Source organism: Anomaloglossus baeobatrachus, chromosome 8, assembly GCF_048569485.1.
Source record: "Anomaloglossus baeobatrachus isolate aAnoBae1 chromosome 8, aAnoBae1.hap1, whole genome shotgun sequence".
NCBI classification, from domain to species: Eukaryota; Metazoa; Chordata; class Amphibia; order Anura; family Aromobatidae; genus Anomaloglossus; species Anomaloglossus baeobatrachus.
Window position 1 is genome coordinate 89,874,508 of NC_134360.1, and position 16,912 is coordinate 89,891,419.

The 16,912-nt window shown below is 46.6% G+C and overlaps 1 protein-coding gene across 2 annotated transcripts in view; it reads right to left on the reverse strand.

The window, feature by feature from the left end:
- The window catches only part of LOC142249913 (cytochrome P450 2D17-like), a 173,230-nt gene that overhangs the window by 61,324 nt on the left and 94,994 nt on the right, over nucleotides 1-16,912 (reverse strand). The window lies entirely within an intron of this gene.

A 16,912-nucleotide genomic window follows, 5' to 3' on the forward strand; every position in this document is an offset into this window, starting at 1 on the left:
GCCTGCCGTGTGACGTCGCTATGACGCCGCACGATCCGCCCCCTTAATAAGGAGGCGGGTCGCCGGCCAGAGCGATGTCGCAGGGAAGGTGAGTGCATGTAAAGCTGGCGTAGCGATAATGTTCGCTACACCAGCTATCACCATGATATTGCAGCTGCGACGGGGGCGGGGACTATCGCGCTTGGCATCGCAAGCATCGGCTTGCGATGTCGTAGTGTGCAAAGTGCCCCTTAGGCTATGTACATCTGTAAGTTTTTCCTCATCTGGAATCAAGCTGAGGAAAAAGTCACAGCATGCTGCGTATGGCTGCGTAAACCATCCGAGACCTGACAATGCAAGTCAATGGGTTCAAGAAAAAAATTGCAATGCACACGGGCCAAGCCTGCAGTTTACTGAAGACAAGCAGACTAAAGACATGGAATACTGGAATGAAAACAATATAAACCTATTTGGTTCAGATGGTGTCAAGAGTGTGCTGACTACCAGGTGAGGAGTACAAAGACAAGTGTGTCCTGCCTACAGTCAAGCATGGTGGTGGGAGAGTCATGGTTTGGGGCTGTATGAGTACTGATGACTGTGGGAAGCTACAGTTCATTAGAGAACCATGAATGCCAATATATAATGTGGTATACTTAAGCAGAGCATGATCCCCTCTCGTTGGAAACTGGTCCGCAGGGCAGTAATTCAATATGATAATGACCCAAAACACACCTCAATTACAACCGCTGCAATGCTAACGAAATTTAAGGTAAATATGTTGGACTGGCCAAGCATGTCTCCAGACCTAAACCCCATTGAGCATCTGTGGGGCATGCTCAAATGGAATGTGGTGGAGCGTAAGGTCTCTAACTTCTCCCAGCCCTGTAATGTCATCATGGAGGATAGAAGAGGATTCCAGTGGTTCCTGTGAAGAGCTAGTGAACTCCATGCCCAAGAGAGTTAAGGCAGTGCTTGAAAATAATGGTGGCCACACACAATATAGACTATTTGGGCACAATTTGGCCATTTTCACTTAGCGGTGTACTCACTTTTGTTGCCATCAGTTTAGACATTAATGGCTTGGTGTTAAATTATTTACAGCCCGCACCAAATGTACACAAAAATGTGAGGGGTATACTCATTTTTATGACATACTGTATGTAAAATATACACACATGGTCAAAATTGTTGGTACCCCTCGTTTAATGACTTGACTTGGTCTCAGTCACAGGTCATGGGTCTTGCAACAGGATAATAAGGACTCAAAACACACAGCTAAAAACACCCAAGAATGGCTAAGAGGAAAACATTGGACTATTCTGAAGTGCTCTTCTATGAGACCTGACCTAAATCTTATTGAATATCTTTGGAAAGAGCTGAAACATGCCGTCTGGAAAAGGCAACCTTCAAACACAACTGGAGCAGTTTGCTCTTGAGGAGTGTCCAAAATACCTGTTGAGAGGTGTAGAAGTCTCATTGACAGTTACAGGAATCGTTTGATTGCAGTGATTGCCTCAAAAGGTTGTGCAACAAAATATTAAGTTAAGGGACCATCATTTCTGTCTAGGCCTATTTCATGAGTTTTATTTTAATTTTTTTTATTTTTTTTTAAACAATAGATTTTTATTTAATTTTCAGGGTACAGAAGTATAAGGGAGAGATGAAATCAATCATGAATAATAATCAGTTGTGTGTATATATTATAACACAAAGCAGTGTCAAAGCACATAAACTTGTTGACTTTTCCGAACGCAAAGCAGGTGATAACTTCATTTGGTTAAAAGATTTCCAAACGTCCTGCTTTCTATGGAATAATAACTAATAAAAAAACAAGAAAAGAAACACAAACAATGTGGCCAGAGGGGCCACCAACAAAGGCCCTCTACCATGAAGGTCACTTGAGCAGGGTAGGGAGGGAGAAAAGAAAAGAAGAGAAAAAACAGAAAGATGACAACAGAATACTAGAGAAATAGGAAGTATAGAAGTACTGCACGGTTATTTCAGAATGTGACGGTATAGGAGGGATGAGGGGAAGGCCTCCCACTGAAACCATTTCTCAACGACAAAGTCCAGCTCGCTCTTGCTGAGAATGCGCAATCAAGGTTTCCATTCAGTGGGTCAAAGAGACCTCTGAAAACCATTCCTCTAATGACGAGGGATCCAAAGACCTCCAATGCCGGGGGATCACTGTTTTTGCAAGCTGCAGTAAGTGTCATAGAAGTGATTTTTTTGTAGCCGGACTTGGACATGGGGAACATATATAGCAAAATTGCTTCCGGTGACGAGGGAACTGAAATTCCTGTTACCTCCAAAGCCACCCTAAGGACCCCTTCCCATAAGGCACTCAGGGTTGGACACAACCACCATATGTGTGACATTGTCCCGACTGCTGCCCCACATCTCCAACATGTGTCCGGAACAGCGAGGTACCATCTATTCAGAGTGAAAGGGACCTGTACCACCTAGAAATTATCTTAAAGCTGGTCTCTTGGGATTTAGACGCTATCACTGATTTATGTGAGTGGGTGAAACACCTGTCCCATTGAGCTTTTGTGAACGTTTTGTGAAGTTCTGTTTCCCATGCTTTACAGTAAGGTGGGAGGGAGAGGAGATCCTTTGGAAAAAGCATTTTATAGATGGCCGAGGTTGCATGCGGGATGATAGGCTGTGTTAGACATAGTGACTCGAAGGTGGGCAATGAACGTTTCAATGTCCTGCGGTCAGGGATTGACGCATAGAAATGCTGAAGTTGGGTGTATTCGAATCCATGTCTCGGGTAGATGGCTTATCTCTCAGGATGGCCCCTAAAGGTAGGAGCACACCAGCTGGAACAGCATGGTACAAACGTAGAGGACGAAATTTGGAGCTGCCCAAAAAAAACGGAAAAGTGAAACCCGGGCCGAACTTGGAGTTCCCTGTAATGGGGAACATAGGGCCGTCTGAGTCCAATAACTCCCTTTTTAGTGAGGGAATGTTTAAAGTTTTCAGCATGTGAACCACTGTGTAAGAAATGTCGGGGCTGTTCGGAAATGGTGTGGAGCGCTACCATGGGAGAACCCCTACCGAAAACGGGCAGATGTCATTCGCAATACGCACCCATAACTTCGATGAGTAGTTATGAAGCAAGTCCAACACACAAGCGTGAAGGGCAGCTAAATAGTAGCGGCGACAGTCCGGCAAACCCGCTCCCCCCACCTCCTTTGGACAAACCAGTACATCCCATCGAAGTCTTGGATATTTTGATGCCCAGACAAACCGCCTAAATTGTCGCTGGAACCCCAAACATAATGATGTTGGAATGTAAGAGAGAACAGTATGTATAAGGTATAGCAATCTCAGGAGGATAGTCATCTTAAGGATATTAATACGTCCAAACCACGAGAAGCAATTCTGTTCCCATGTAGCTAAGTTGGTCTCAAGCCTAGAGAGAAATGGTTGGAAGTTCAGCGAAAATAATCTGGAGAGGTCAGAGGGCAGTCGGATGCCCAAGTATGTTATAATGTTGCCCGGGGGCTATTTAAATGGGTAGTAAACCATTAAGGTACCCACCATGTCACCAGGAAGAGAAACGTTAAGAGCCTCTGACTTATCCATGTTAATCTTAAAGTTGGACCATTTATCAAAGCGTTCAAGCACGGACATCAAAGTGGGAAGCGATGTGACTGGATTAGTTATATAAATCAACAGGTCATCCGCGAAGGCCGAGCACTTGTACTCCTTACCCGCCAGTTTTACACCCCGGACAGCCGGGTTGGTATGAATTGTAGACAGAAGGTACTACATAATTAATATATACAGTGCCTACAAGTAGTATTCAACCCCCTGCAGATTTAGCAGGTTTACACATTCGGAATTACCTTGGCATTGTGACATTTGGACTGTAGATCAGCCTGGAAGTGTGAAATGCACCGCAGCAGAAAAGAATGTTATTTCTTTTTTTATTTTTTTTTTAAATTGTGAAAAGTTTATTCAGAGGGTCATTTATTATTCAACCCCTCAAACCACAAGAATTCAGTTTGGTTCCCCTAAAGTATTAAGAAGTATTTCAGGCACAAAGAACAATGAGCTTCACATGTTTGGATTAATTATCTCTTTTTCCAGCCTTTTCTGACTAATTAAGACCCTCCCCAAACTTGTGAACAGCACTCATACTTGGTCAACATGGGAAAGACAAAAGAGCATTCCAAGGCCATCAGAGACAAGATCTTGGAGGGTCACAAGGCTGGCAAGGGGTACAAAACCCTTTCCAAGGAGTTGGGCCTACCTGTCTCCTGTTACGGGGGGCTGTCTGATAATAAAACCTAAAGGAATGTCAGACAGTCAGGGGAATATAATTAGAAAATAAAGCAATTCCTCCCTTACTTGGAGGGTGTGTGGAATGGTCTCTGTTAAAGATCACAGAGACAAAAGCAGTGAGTGGGAAATGGCACCTACCTAGGTCCATTCCTCTAGTGGTGCCAGGAGACGGACAGCAGCGTAAGCCGCACAAAGCTCCTACCTGCGTTTGCTCCACTAGTGTGCGAGGACACGAACCACTAGATATGGCACCTGCCTAGGTCCGCTCTTCTAGTGGTGCAAAAGAGACGGACAGCAGCGTAAGCCGCACAAAGCTCCTACCTGCGTTTGCTCCACTAGTGTGCGAGGACACGAACCACTAGATATGGCACCTGCCTAGGTCCGCTCTTCTAGTGGTGCAAAAGAGATGGACAGCAGCATAAGCCGCACAAAGCCTCTACCTCTGTTCGCTCCCCTAGTGTGCGAGGATACGAACAACTGCCAGACGCAGTATAAGGAACGTTACCCTAGCGGCAACGTCCACCTACGAGTAGAATCACAAGGCCCAGCCGGACCATGTGCCTCAGGCACCTGCCTATGTCCGCTCCACTAAGAGGTAAGGATACGGAATGCAGCTGAAGCTGTAAGGTATAAGAACGCTACCCTGAGGGTAGCGCTCACCTAACATAGACAGAGAGATGCCTAGAGGGACGTGCACAGGGCGTCTACCCTCATGCATGAACCAAGAGGACTGAGCGCCGGGCGGCGTGCGTCAGGGTCTTATATAGACTCTGTGCCTCATCCAAGATGGAGGACACCAGAGCCAATCCGCTGCCAGAATGACAGCAATGACGTCACGCTGGCCTATCACCCAGCAAAGCGTCACAAGCACATGACCAGCGACCAATCGGCATAGAAGGTGTCAGAGACATGTGACCACGTGTCACAAGCACATGACCAGTGGCCAATCAGCTTAGAAGGTGTCAGAGACATGTGACCTCGTGTCAGCGATGATGTCACCCGCACATGTGCAATGGCTCCAAGATAGGACTTAGTCTCCAGCGCTTGCACATGTGCAGTAGCAAGAAATCCGGACATAGTCTCCAGAGCCACAGCAACCGTAACAGTACCTCCCCCTCAAGGGCCCCCCTCCCGGCGACGCAGGTAATCGGCAACTAAGTCGGGAGCATGGACAGCCTCCTCAGGCTCCCAAGAGCGATGTTCCGGGCCATAGCCCTCCCAATCTATCAAGAAGAACCTGCGCCCTTTAACCATCATAGAACCAACTATGGCTCGTACCTCATAGCTAGAGCGAGAGGAATCAGAGGCAGGAGAGTGCACTTCACGAGCGTGAGGTAAAATAGCCGGCTTTAGCAGTGAAACATGGAATTTGTCATGGATCCTAAGATGGACGGGTAACATCAATTGGTAGACTACAGGATTTACCTGTCGAAGAACCTCATAAGGACCCAGGAAGCGAGGAGCAAATTTGACAGAGCTCACTCTAAGTTTCACGTGTTTTGCAGAGAGCCACACAAAATCCCCTGGAGAAAAGACAGGAGCTAGGCGACGAAACCGATCGGACACCGTCTTCATACGGTCCTTAGCTGCTTGGATCGACTCTTGAGTCCGATCCCAAACCTCTCTGGCATTAGTTGCCCAGTCGGCCACAAGAGGAGAAGGTGCAGCAGCGGGAAACGGTACCGGTACCCTGGGGTGTTGCCCATTATTGAGTACGAATGGTGTCTGCCCAGTGGCCTCAGCCAGCGAATTGTTAAGGGCAAATTCTGCCCAGGGTAGGAGGGAGGACCAGTTATCGTGGTTCTCAGCAACAAAGTGTCGAAGGTATATAATCATGGATTGATTGGTACGCTCAACCAAACCATTGGTCTCCGGATGATATGCCGAAGAGAGATGCAACTCAATTTGCAGAAGGCTACAAAGATCTCGCCAGAAACGGGAAGCAAATTGCGGGCCTCTATCACAAATGATACGATCTGGCATCCCGTGAAGTCTAAAGACATGCTTGAGGAATAGTTTGGCTAGTACCCTGGAAGATGGCATTCTTGCTAACGGTATGAGATGAACCATCCGGGAGAAATGGTCCGTAATGACCCACACAAATCGATGTCCCTGTGAACACGGAAGATCACCCACAAAGTCCATGCCTACCACCTCCCATGGTCTATCTGGCACTGGCAAAGGATGCAAGAGCCCAGCCAGTCTCTGCCGTAATGGACGGTTGCGAGCACACGAGTAGCAGGAACCGACATATCTCTTGACGTGGCTGGCTAAGTGTGGCCACCAATACCACCTCTCCAGTAACTCTCGTGTCCGCCTAATACCAAAATGCCCACCCACCTTTGAGGTGTGGGCCCACGACAGTATATCATTCTGGCGATCAGGCGGCACAAAGGTCTTGCCCGGTGGGATTTGGTCTAACGTCACAGGGGAGAGCGTATGAAAAACCCTGGAGGGAAGGATAAGACGAGGTTCGTCAATCTCTTCCTGGGTAGAAACCATAGAGCGAGACAGAGCGTCTGCCTTGTTATTCTTACTCCTAGACAGATAGTTGATGGAGAAGTGAAAGCGGGAGAAAAACAAGGACCAGCGGGCTTGGCGAGGATTCAGACGCTGAGCGGTTTGTAAGTACGTCAGATTCTTATGGTCTGTATAGACCTGGAAAGGATGTTTCGCTCCTTCCAGCAAGTGACGCCACTCCTCCAAGGCTAATCTCAGGGCGAGCAGTTCCCTATCCCCAATGGTATAGTTTCTCTCTGCCGGTGAAAAGGTTTTAGCAAAGAAGAAACACGGCCTTTTCTACCTGCACCGTTCTTTTGATACAAGACCGCACCAGCACCCACTGAAGAGGCATCAACCTCCAAGAGGAAGGGCTTATTCTCATCGGGTCTTTGAAGAACGGGAGCAGTTGAAAAGTATCTTTTTACTGCCTCAAAAGCCTGGGATGTCTCAGTAGACCAGACTTTTGGATTAGCACCTTTCTTAGTCAAGGCCACCAAAGGGGCCACCAAAGTAGAGAAATGGGGTATGAACTGCCTGTAATAATTTATGAATCCTAAGAAGCGTTGCACCGCCTTCAAGGAATGAGGTTCGGACCATTCCAGGACAGCAGAGAGCTTCGCAGGATCCATAGCCAGACCCTCTTGTGAGATAATGTAGCCCAAAAAAGGCAAGGATGACTGCTCGAATACACATTTTTCGAGTTTAGCAAACAAAGAGTGCTCCCTTAAACGGGAAAGGACACGAACGACATCCTGACGATGAGTCTCCAGATCAGGAGAAAAAATCAGGATGTCGTCCAGATACACCACGACGGAGGATAACAGTAAATCCCTGAACACATCGTTTACGAAGTCCTGAAATACTGCGGGTGCATTACATAAACCAAAAGGCATGACGAGGTATTCATAGTGACCGTCTCGGGTGTTAAAAGCGGTCTTCCATTCGTCACCCTCTCGAATTCGTACCAAGTTATACGCACCCCGCAGATCCAACTTCGTAAAAACCTGAGCTCCCCTCAGTCTGTCAAAGAGCTCCGAAATTAAAGGTAACAGGTATTTGTTCTTTATTGTGATTGCGTTGAGACCCCTGTAATCTATGCAGGGACGCAAATCACCCTCTTTCTTCCGAACAAAGAAAAACCCAGCTCCCGCGGGAGAGACAGACTTACGAATGAACCTCTTCTCTAAACTCTCTCTTATATAGGTCGACATGGCCTCCGACTCAGGTATCGACAGGGGGTAAACCCTGCCCTTAGGTGGAACCGAACCTGGGATAAGATCTATGGCACAGTCATACGGCCTATGGGGTGGAAGGACCTCAGCACCCTGTTTGGAGAACACGTCAGCGAAATCCAAATAGGGTGTAGGTATGGGAGAGAGATCAGTTGATGCAACCGCAACGACCTTAGGTGGTAAGGGAAGACATCGGGACTGACATTTCGAACCCCAACTAATAATGCTGTCGGACTCCCAGTCAATGTGAGGAGCATGAGTCCGAAGCCATGGGAGACCCAGAAGGACGTCGTCTATACCCTCAGGCAAAACAAGAAAAGAAATCTCCTCTATGTGACCCAGAGGCAGGGAAAGGCGCAAGGGAACTGTCCTCAATGTAATGGAGTCAGACAACATAGTCCCATTAACAAAACGGACAGGAATAGGCGCCTCTAACATGATAGAGGGAATATTGTGTCTTTTTACAAATCCTGAGGACACAAAAGTCCCGTCAGCTCTGGAATCCACAAAACCCATAATAGGCCATGTATTCTCAGAGAATGAGAGCTGACCTGGGCTACTATACTTAGAGGGTGATGAAGACGTCTCTAGTAACCCCCCTCTAATGGTTACTAGGCCTGGGAGTTTCCCTGATGACTAGAACACTTGTTGGCATAGTGCCCAGCCTGATGACATACGTAACATATAGGAGGACCAGACTTGCATAGTCTGGAGGACGTATGACCTAACTCCATAGGAGTGGGAGATGTTTCAGATGCTGAGGAAGATGGTAGTGGACCCTCAACAACTGGAATAGCCCGATGCTTAGGGCGTGAGGAAGAGACCTCGAGTCTACGTTCCCTATGGCGTACGTCGATCCTCGTTGCTACTGTGATCAAGTCCTCCAGAGAAGCAGGGACCTCACGAGTAGCAACGGCATCCTTGACATAGCCTGCCAACCCTCTCCAGAAGATAGGAATCAACACCTTCTCTGGCCAATCTAGTTCTGCCACCAGAGTTCTAAAAGCAATGGCATAAGAACTAGTGGATGACGAACCCTGAGATAGATCTAAGAGTCTCTGGGCCGCATCATGGGTAACCTGCGGACCCATGAATACCGCTTTAAGAGCATCAAGAAAGTCTTGATGTCTCAGAGTAACCACATCAGAGCGCTCCCATAAGGGAGTCGCCCATTCTACGGCTTTGTCCTGAAGTAAGGAGATGATAAAGCCTACTCTGGACCTCTCCGTAGAGAAGCGAGAAGAGTTGACCTCTAGGTGTATCTGACACTGACTAATGAAACCACGACATGATCTGGCATCCCCAGAATATCTGTTTGGCAGAGCAAGTCGAGGATCATGTGCATATGTCACCATGGTCTGAGGTTTATCCTCTATACTCTTGAGCCGCGACTCAAGTACTTGTATGTAACGGTCTAACTGCTGATATTCTGCCATAACTGCCAGACCCTTGGCTCAGTCCTAATGTTACAGGGGGTGTCTGATAATAAAACCTAAAGGAATGTCAGACAGTCAGAGTCCACCGTGCAAAGACTCTGCTGCAGACTATGGCAGAGGATAAGGGGTATATAAGTGTGCCACTGTAAAAAATAATAACACAGGTGCAGAGTGCAATACCTCTGTTAAACTCACAGAGGAATATCATTAGAAAATAAAGCAATTCCTCCCTTACTTGGAGGGTGTGTGGAATGGTCTCTGTTAAAGATCACAGAGACAAAAGCAGTGAGTGGGAAATGGCACCTACCTAGGTCCGTTCCTTTAGTGGTGCCAGGAGACGGACAGCAGCGTAAGCCGCACAAAGCTCCTACCTGCGTTCGCTCCACTAGTGTGCGAGGACACGAACCACTAGATATGGCACCTGTCTAGGTCCGCTCTTCTAGTGGTGCAAAAGAGACGGACAGCAGCGTAAGCCGCACAGAGCTCCTACCTGCGTTTGCTCCACTAGTGTGCGAGGACACGAACCACTAGATATGGCACCTGCCTAGGTCCGCTCTTCTAGTGATGCAAAAGAGACGGACAGCAGCATAAGCCGCACAAAGCTCCTACCTCTGTTCGCTCCCCTAGTGAGCGAGGATACGAACAACTGCCAGACGCAGTATAAGGAACGTTACCCTAGCGGCAACGTCCACCTACGAGTAGAATCACAAGGCCCAGCCGGACCATGTGCCTCAGGCACCTGCCTATGTCCGCTCCACTAAGAGGTAAGGATACGGACTGCAGCTGAAGCTGTAAGGTATAAGAACGCTACCCTGCCGGTAGCGCTCACCTAACATAGACAGAGAGATGCCTAGAGGGACGTGCACAGGGTGTCTACCCTCGTGCATGAACCAAGAGGACTGAGCGCCGGGCGGCGTGCGTCAGGGTCTTATATAGACTCTGTGCCTCATCCAAGATGGAGGACACCAGAGCCAATCCGCTGCCAGAATGACAGCAATGACGTCACGCTGGCCTATCACCGAGCAAAGCGTCACAGGCACATGACCAGCGACCAATCGGCATAGAAGGTGTCAGAGACATGTGACCACATGTCACAAGCACATGACCAGTGGCCAATCAGCTTAGAAGGTGTCAGAGACATGTGACCTCGTGTCAGCGATGATGTCACCCGCACATGTGCAATGGCTCCAAGATAGGACTTAGTCTCCAGCGCTTGCACATGTGCAGTAGCAAGAAATCCGGACATAGTCTCCAGAGCCACAGCAACCGTAACATCTCCACTGTTGGGAGCATCATCCGGAAGTGGAAGGCTTATGGAACTACTGTTAGCCTTCCACGGCCTGGACAGCCTTTGAAAGTTTCCACCCGTGCCGAGGCCAGGCTTGTCCGAAGAGTCAAGGCTAACCCAAGGACAACAAGGAAGGAGCTCCGGGAAGATCTCATGGCAGTGGGGACATTGGTTTCAGTCAATACCATAAGTAACGTACTCCACCGCAATGGTCTCCGTTCCAGACGAGCCCGTAAGGTACCTTTACTTTCAAAGCGTCATGTCAAGGCTCGTCTACAGTTTGCTCATGATCACTTGGAGAACTCTGAGACAGACTGATTCAAGGTTCTCTGGTCTGATGAGACCAAGATCGAGATCTTTGGTGCCAACCACACACGTGACGTTTGGAGACTGGATGGCACTGCATACGACCCCAAGAATACCATCCCTACAGTCAAGCATGGTGGTGGCAGCATCATGCTGTGGGGCTGTTTCTCAACCAAGGGGCATGGCCATCTAGTCCGCATCCATGGGAAGATGGATAGCACGGCCTACCTGGAGATTTTGGCCAAGAACCTCCGCTCCTCCATCAAGGATCTTAAGATGGGTCGTCATTTCATCTTCCAACAAGACAACGACCCAAAGCACGCAGCCAAGAAAACCAAGGCCTGGTTCAAGAGGGAAAAAATCAAGGTGTTGCAGTGGCCTAGTCAGTCTCCTGACCTTAACCCAATTGAAAACTTGTGGAAGGAGCTCAAGATTAAAGTCCACATGAGACACCCAAAGAACCTAGATAACTTGGAGAAGATCTGCATGGAGGAGTGGGCCAAGATAACTCCAGAGACCTGTGCCGGCCTGATCAGGTCTTATAAAAGACGATTATGTAATCCCCAAACCCGGGAAGGACCTAGCACATGCTGCAAATTATCGACCCATATCTCTGCTGAACATTGACATCAAACTCTTCTCTAAGATATTGGCGGACAGATTGGCGCCCTTGCTGCCTCCGAGTATACATACGGATCAGGTGGGCTTAGTCAAAGGCCGTGAAGCCAGGGATAATACCATCAAGACTGGTCCTCTGGTGGCAAAGGCCAAGCTTGAAGCAATCCCCATGGGTTTATTGTCCATCGATGCAGAAAAGGCCTTTGACCGGGTCCACTGGGGATTTATGAGAGCAGCTCTAGACCAATTGGGATTGGGTCCAAAGTTCCTACAAAAAATCTTTGCGCTATACTCTGGTCCGACTGCCCTGGTCTGGATAAATGGTATGTTGTCCTCCTCCTTTGCCATACAGAATGGGACCAGACAGGGGTGCCCTTTGTCCCCTCTGCTATATGTAATTGTTATGGAACATTTAGCGAATGCCATTAGGAAAAACGATGATATCCAGGGGATTAGATGTGGTTCAGTTCATCATAAAGCGGCTTTGTACGCAGACGATTTACTATTATATGTCAGCCAACCTCACACTTCCCTACCATCATTGATGAAGGAACTTGAGCGACTTGGCCACTTAAGTAATTTTAGGGTCAATTTTTCTAAGTCGGAGGCCTTGAATATTTCATTGCCCCAGTCAGAGGTTAGTCAGATCGCTTCCAATTTCCCGTTCAAGTGGAAACCTGAGGCAGTGAAGTATCTGGGGGTGTATATTCCGGCAGATTTATCAAAATTATATACGCTTAACTATCAAACCCTGCTAAACCGAACAATTAAAAATCTTACGTCCTACAATGGATTGAGATTATCGTGGTTCGGTAGGATGAACGTAGTTAAGATGGTTATTTTACCCCGTTTTTTATACATTTACCAAACTGTCCCTATAATACCTCCAAGTGTTTTTTTTCAGAGCCTATGTTCAGCTTTGGTGCGCTTTGTGTGGGGAGGGAGGAGGCCCCGGATTGGGTTACGCTCCTTGACTCGCCTGAAGGAAGAGGGGGGAGCTGGACTCCCTAATTTTAAAACATACTTCCAAGCCTCAGCTCTGGTCCGAGTGCTGGATTGGACTTTACAGAACAAAAATAAACAATGGGTACAGATAGAACAGACAGGTCTTCCAGTTCCTCTGGGTCATCTCCCCTGGATACCATTACCAGACATTTCCATGATGGGTCCGGCACCGAAATACACAAAATACACCCTCAAAGTTTGGCATACAGTATCAAGCAAATTTGCTCCACTAAACAATCTAGGCCCCCTGTCTCCTTTCTTTTCTTGCCCTTCTTTCCGTCCTGGTTATCGGAAGAGCGCTTTTCTCGGATGGAGGGCGGTGGAGGACACCCGCATCAGGGACATTCTCGTGGATGGTAAGCTGCCTGACTTTCACGATATCAGATTGCGGCCCATGGGTAGAGGAGTGCAGTGGTTTGAGTACATACAGCTGCAGTCGTTTATCGCTACACGGGAGGCAGAGGGCCTGATCCGCAGAACTCTTACTCCAATGGAGGAACTGTTTGGAAGGGGTGACTCCCCAGATCATGCAATCTCCCTCATATATAAGGTCCTCATCAGACATGGTGGAGCTGAAAAGATAAACTACCAGCTGGCTTGGGAACGGGATCTGGGGGAGACCATCTCACAGGAGGAGTGGGCGAAAGGTTTTCTATTCAGCCACAAAATGTCAATCGCATGCTCTGCCCAGGAGAAAAATTATAAAATATTAACACGGTGGTATCAGTATCCGTCAAAGCTTCACGCGATCTTCCCACAGGTCTCCCAAATGTGTTGGAGATGTAACAAGGAGACGGGCACCATGATTCATATCTGGTGGGAGTGCCAGTTGATAAAACCCTTTTGGACGAAGGTATTTGACAATTATCGACTCTAACTGGGAGACAGGTGGTGAGTTCTCCTAAAATTGCCCTACTTTCCATCTTGCTACAGTCAATCTCTTACCATAAGAAAGACATCCTGAGATTCTGCATAACAGCCACCCACTCGGTAATTCCAAGACATTGGAAAACTACCACAATCCCTCCAATCACAGAATGGTATTCGGAAATGACCGATATCTACAGAATGGAGGAAATGTCGGCTGACCTCTCTGGATATGGAGATAAGTTCTATACAACCTGGAGTGAGTGGATGAGTTTCCATGACTCCACGGATTTCCATAAGCTACTTTGAGAGACCTTGAAATGGTGTGGCAGGGACACTTGCCTGTGCGGGGATATATGGAAGGAAGAAAAGGGTCTTCGGGTTGACCCATGGTCACGGGTCCCCAGGGTGACTTCTATCCCTTCCCCTCCCCCCCCCCTTCCCCCCCCTTCCCCCACCCCTCTCCCCCTCTCCCCTTCCCCCACCCACCAACCCCTGCTTTCTCTTTTCTCTTATCTGTATCTTTCATGCTGTTCTTTACTCATTCTTATCTATTGTCTTGATGAAGTCTTTAATCTCTCTGGAAGTGACGAACAGTATAATATCTCTTAAGATAGTCTGTCCTAGTGACCCAGGAAGTCCAAATGTAGTTGTTTTTGGCTACATTCCTAACGTTGAATAAACTCATCTAAAGAAGGTCACGGGGACACGTTGGTGAGGTTCGGAATGGACGGAGGGACTCGTGTTTTAGGACACAAAAGGACATAACTAAACAGTTCGTTACATTTTTGTGTTGAAAATTTGTAAATGTTTTCAATATACGCTCATGATGATTATTGTAATTCTGAAAAGATACCTAATAAAAATAGATTGAACATAAAAGACGATTATTAGCTGTAATTGCAAACAAGGGTTATTCCACAAAATATTAATTCTAGGGGTTGAATAATAATTGACCCACACTTTTATGTTGAAAATTTATTAAAATTTAACTGAGCAACATAACTTGTTGGTTTGTAAGATTTATGCATCTGTTACTAAATCCAGCTCTTGTTTGAAGTTTGCAGGCTCTAACTTATTTGCATCTTATCAAACCTGCTAAATCTGCAGGGGGTTGAATACTACTTGTAGGCACTGTATAATAGAGGTGAAAGTGGGCAGCCTTGGTGGGTACCGTTGTGGATAGAGAAGGAGTCTGACAATAAGCCATTTATCTTTAGTCTAGCAGATGGGGACTTATAAAGTGAGAGGATTTTTGTTGAGAAGGAGGGACCGAGACCAATGTGTGCGAGCGTTTGGGCGAGAGAAGGCCATGAGATTCTGTCAAAGGCCTTCTCTGCATCAAGGGATAAGATCATAAGGGGTGACTTATGGGCCTTTGAATACTTAATAATGTCTATGTTTTAAGGGTATTGTCCCGTGCCTCCCTACCTGGGACAAAGCCCACTTGATCGGGATGGATTAAGGATGGGAATAGGAAATTTAATCTGTGTGCGATTAATCTAGCAAAAATCTCAAGATCAATATTAAGGAGGGAAATTGGCCGGTAACTTTTGCAGGAGTGTGGGTCCTTCCCTGGCTTGGGAATGACTGCAACATGGGCGGTTGTAGTATGAGGAGGGAACAATGAGGAGTCAGAGATGGAATTGAATGCTTCCAGCATCAGCGGGGATAGGAGTATGGAAAATGTTTTGTAAAATTTCCCAGTGAAACCATTTGGGCACGGACTCTTGCTTCCGGGGAGGTCTGATATTACTCCCATTAACTCCGCGAGGCCAAAAGGTGTCTCAAACTCGGACACCACCTCCGGAACCAAAGGCTTAAAGGGGGATGGTAGCGGTGAGGAGGGGCATGCCGAAGGGTGAAGATTATATAATTTTGAGTAGTATAACTGGAAAGTTTCTGATATCTCAGTAGTGGTGTGGACCATGGAATCATTTAAGTTTTTGATACATGGAATAAAATTCTGGTCGCATTTTGAACGCACTGCTCTAGCAAGCATCCTCCCAGGTTTGTTTCCAAATTCGTTAAAATGGCTACGTCCAACCTGAAGATACCTTTTATAAGAGCTGTCCGGAAGCTGTATTACCTCTAACCTAGCTTTAAGTAGGTCCCTAAGGGTCTCTGTGGAAAGAGCCTGTTTATGAGCTAGTTCCAGTTTAGTAACATTTTGGAGAGCAGAACTTAGGGCCTGGGCTTTGTCCTTTTTAATACGAGAGCCATGCTTTATGAAAATCCCTCTCAGAACGCACTTGAGGACTTCCCATTTGAAAATTGGCGCGGTTAGGTCAGAGGAGTGATCAGACATGTAATGTTGTATATAGGATTGAATATCGGACAGACAGGTAGGATCCAATAACAGGGATTCGTTAAGGCGCCAGGATCGTTCAGTCCCTGGGAGGGAAAGTATCATTAGTGAGCAATAGATCCAGGCGTGATCAGACCATCATGAGTTTTATTTTTTTTAAAATTCTGTGGAAGCAGAAAAGCAGCATTGTTTGACTTTCATTTGTTCATTTTCATAGATTTATTATTTATTATTAGATTTGTCAGATTCAAATTATTTCTGTGACCATTGTGGATTTTCCTTTCATTAAACAAGGGGTACCAACAATTTTGACCACGCGTGATATATACAGTATGTGTATATTACAGTTGAAACCAGAAGTTTACATACACTATCTAAAAAGACACATATGCATGTTTTTCTAACTATCTACCACGAAATCAGAGAAAAAGACTGATGGCACATCCTACCTTTCTAATGTGAACACATGCAGACTGAACATGAAACACAGTAACAAAAAGGAGATAGTTGCACTCTATAGTGTGAAGGTATGTGGAATAATGAATATGGGAATATAGACATGCATTACTGCTATCGAAAAAACGTAAAATTTTAGATATTTAGCACACAAAATTGGCCAGTTTTATGTGAGCCCAACAACCAGTGGCAAGGCGACTTCATTTTTTATTTTACAAAAGACCTTAATTTTTGGAGACATGTCCTGTGGTCTGACAAAACTAAAATTGAACTGTTTGGCCATAATGACCATCATTACATTTAGAGGAAAAAGGGAGAAACTTTGAAGGCTAAGAACACCATCCCAACTGTGAAACATGGGGGTAGCAGCATCATGTTGTGGGGTTGTTTTGCTGCAGGAAAAACTGGTGCACTTCAAAAAATAGATTGCATCATGAGGACAGAAGAATATATGGTAACACTGAAGCAACATCTCAAAACATAGGCCAGGAACGTAAAGCTTGAGTGGAAATTGGTCATCCAAATTGATAATGACCCAAATACTGCCAAACTGGTTACAAAGTGGCTTAAGGATAACAAAGTCAATCTTTTGGAGTGGCCATCACAAAACCCTGATCTC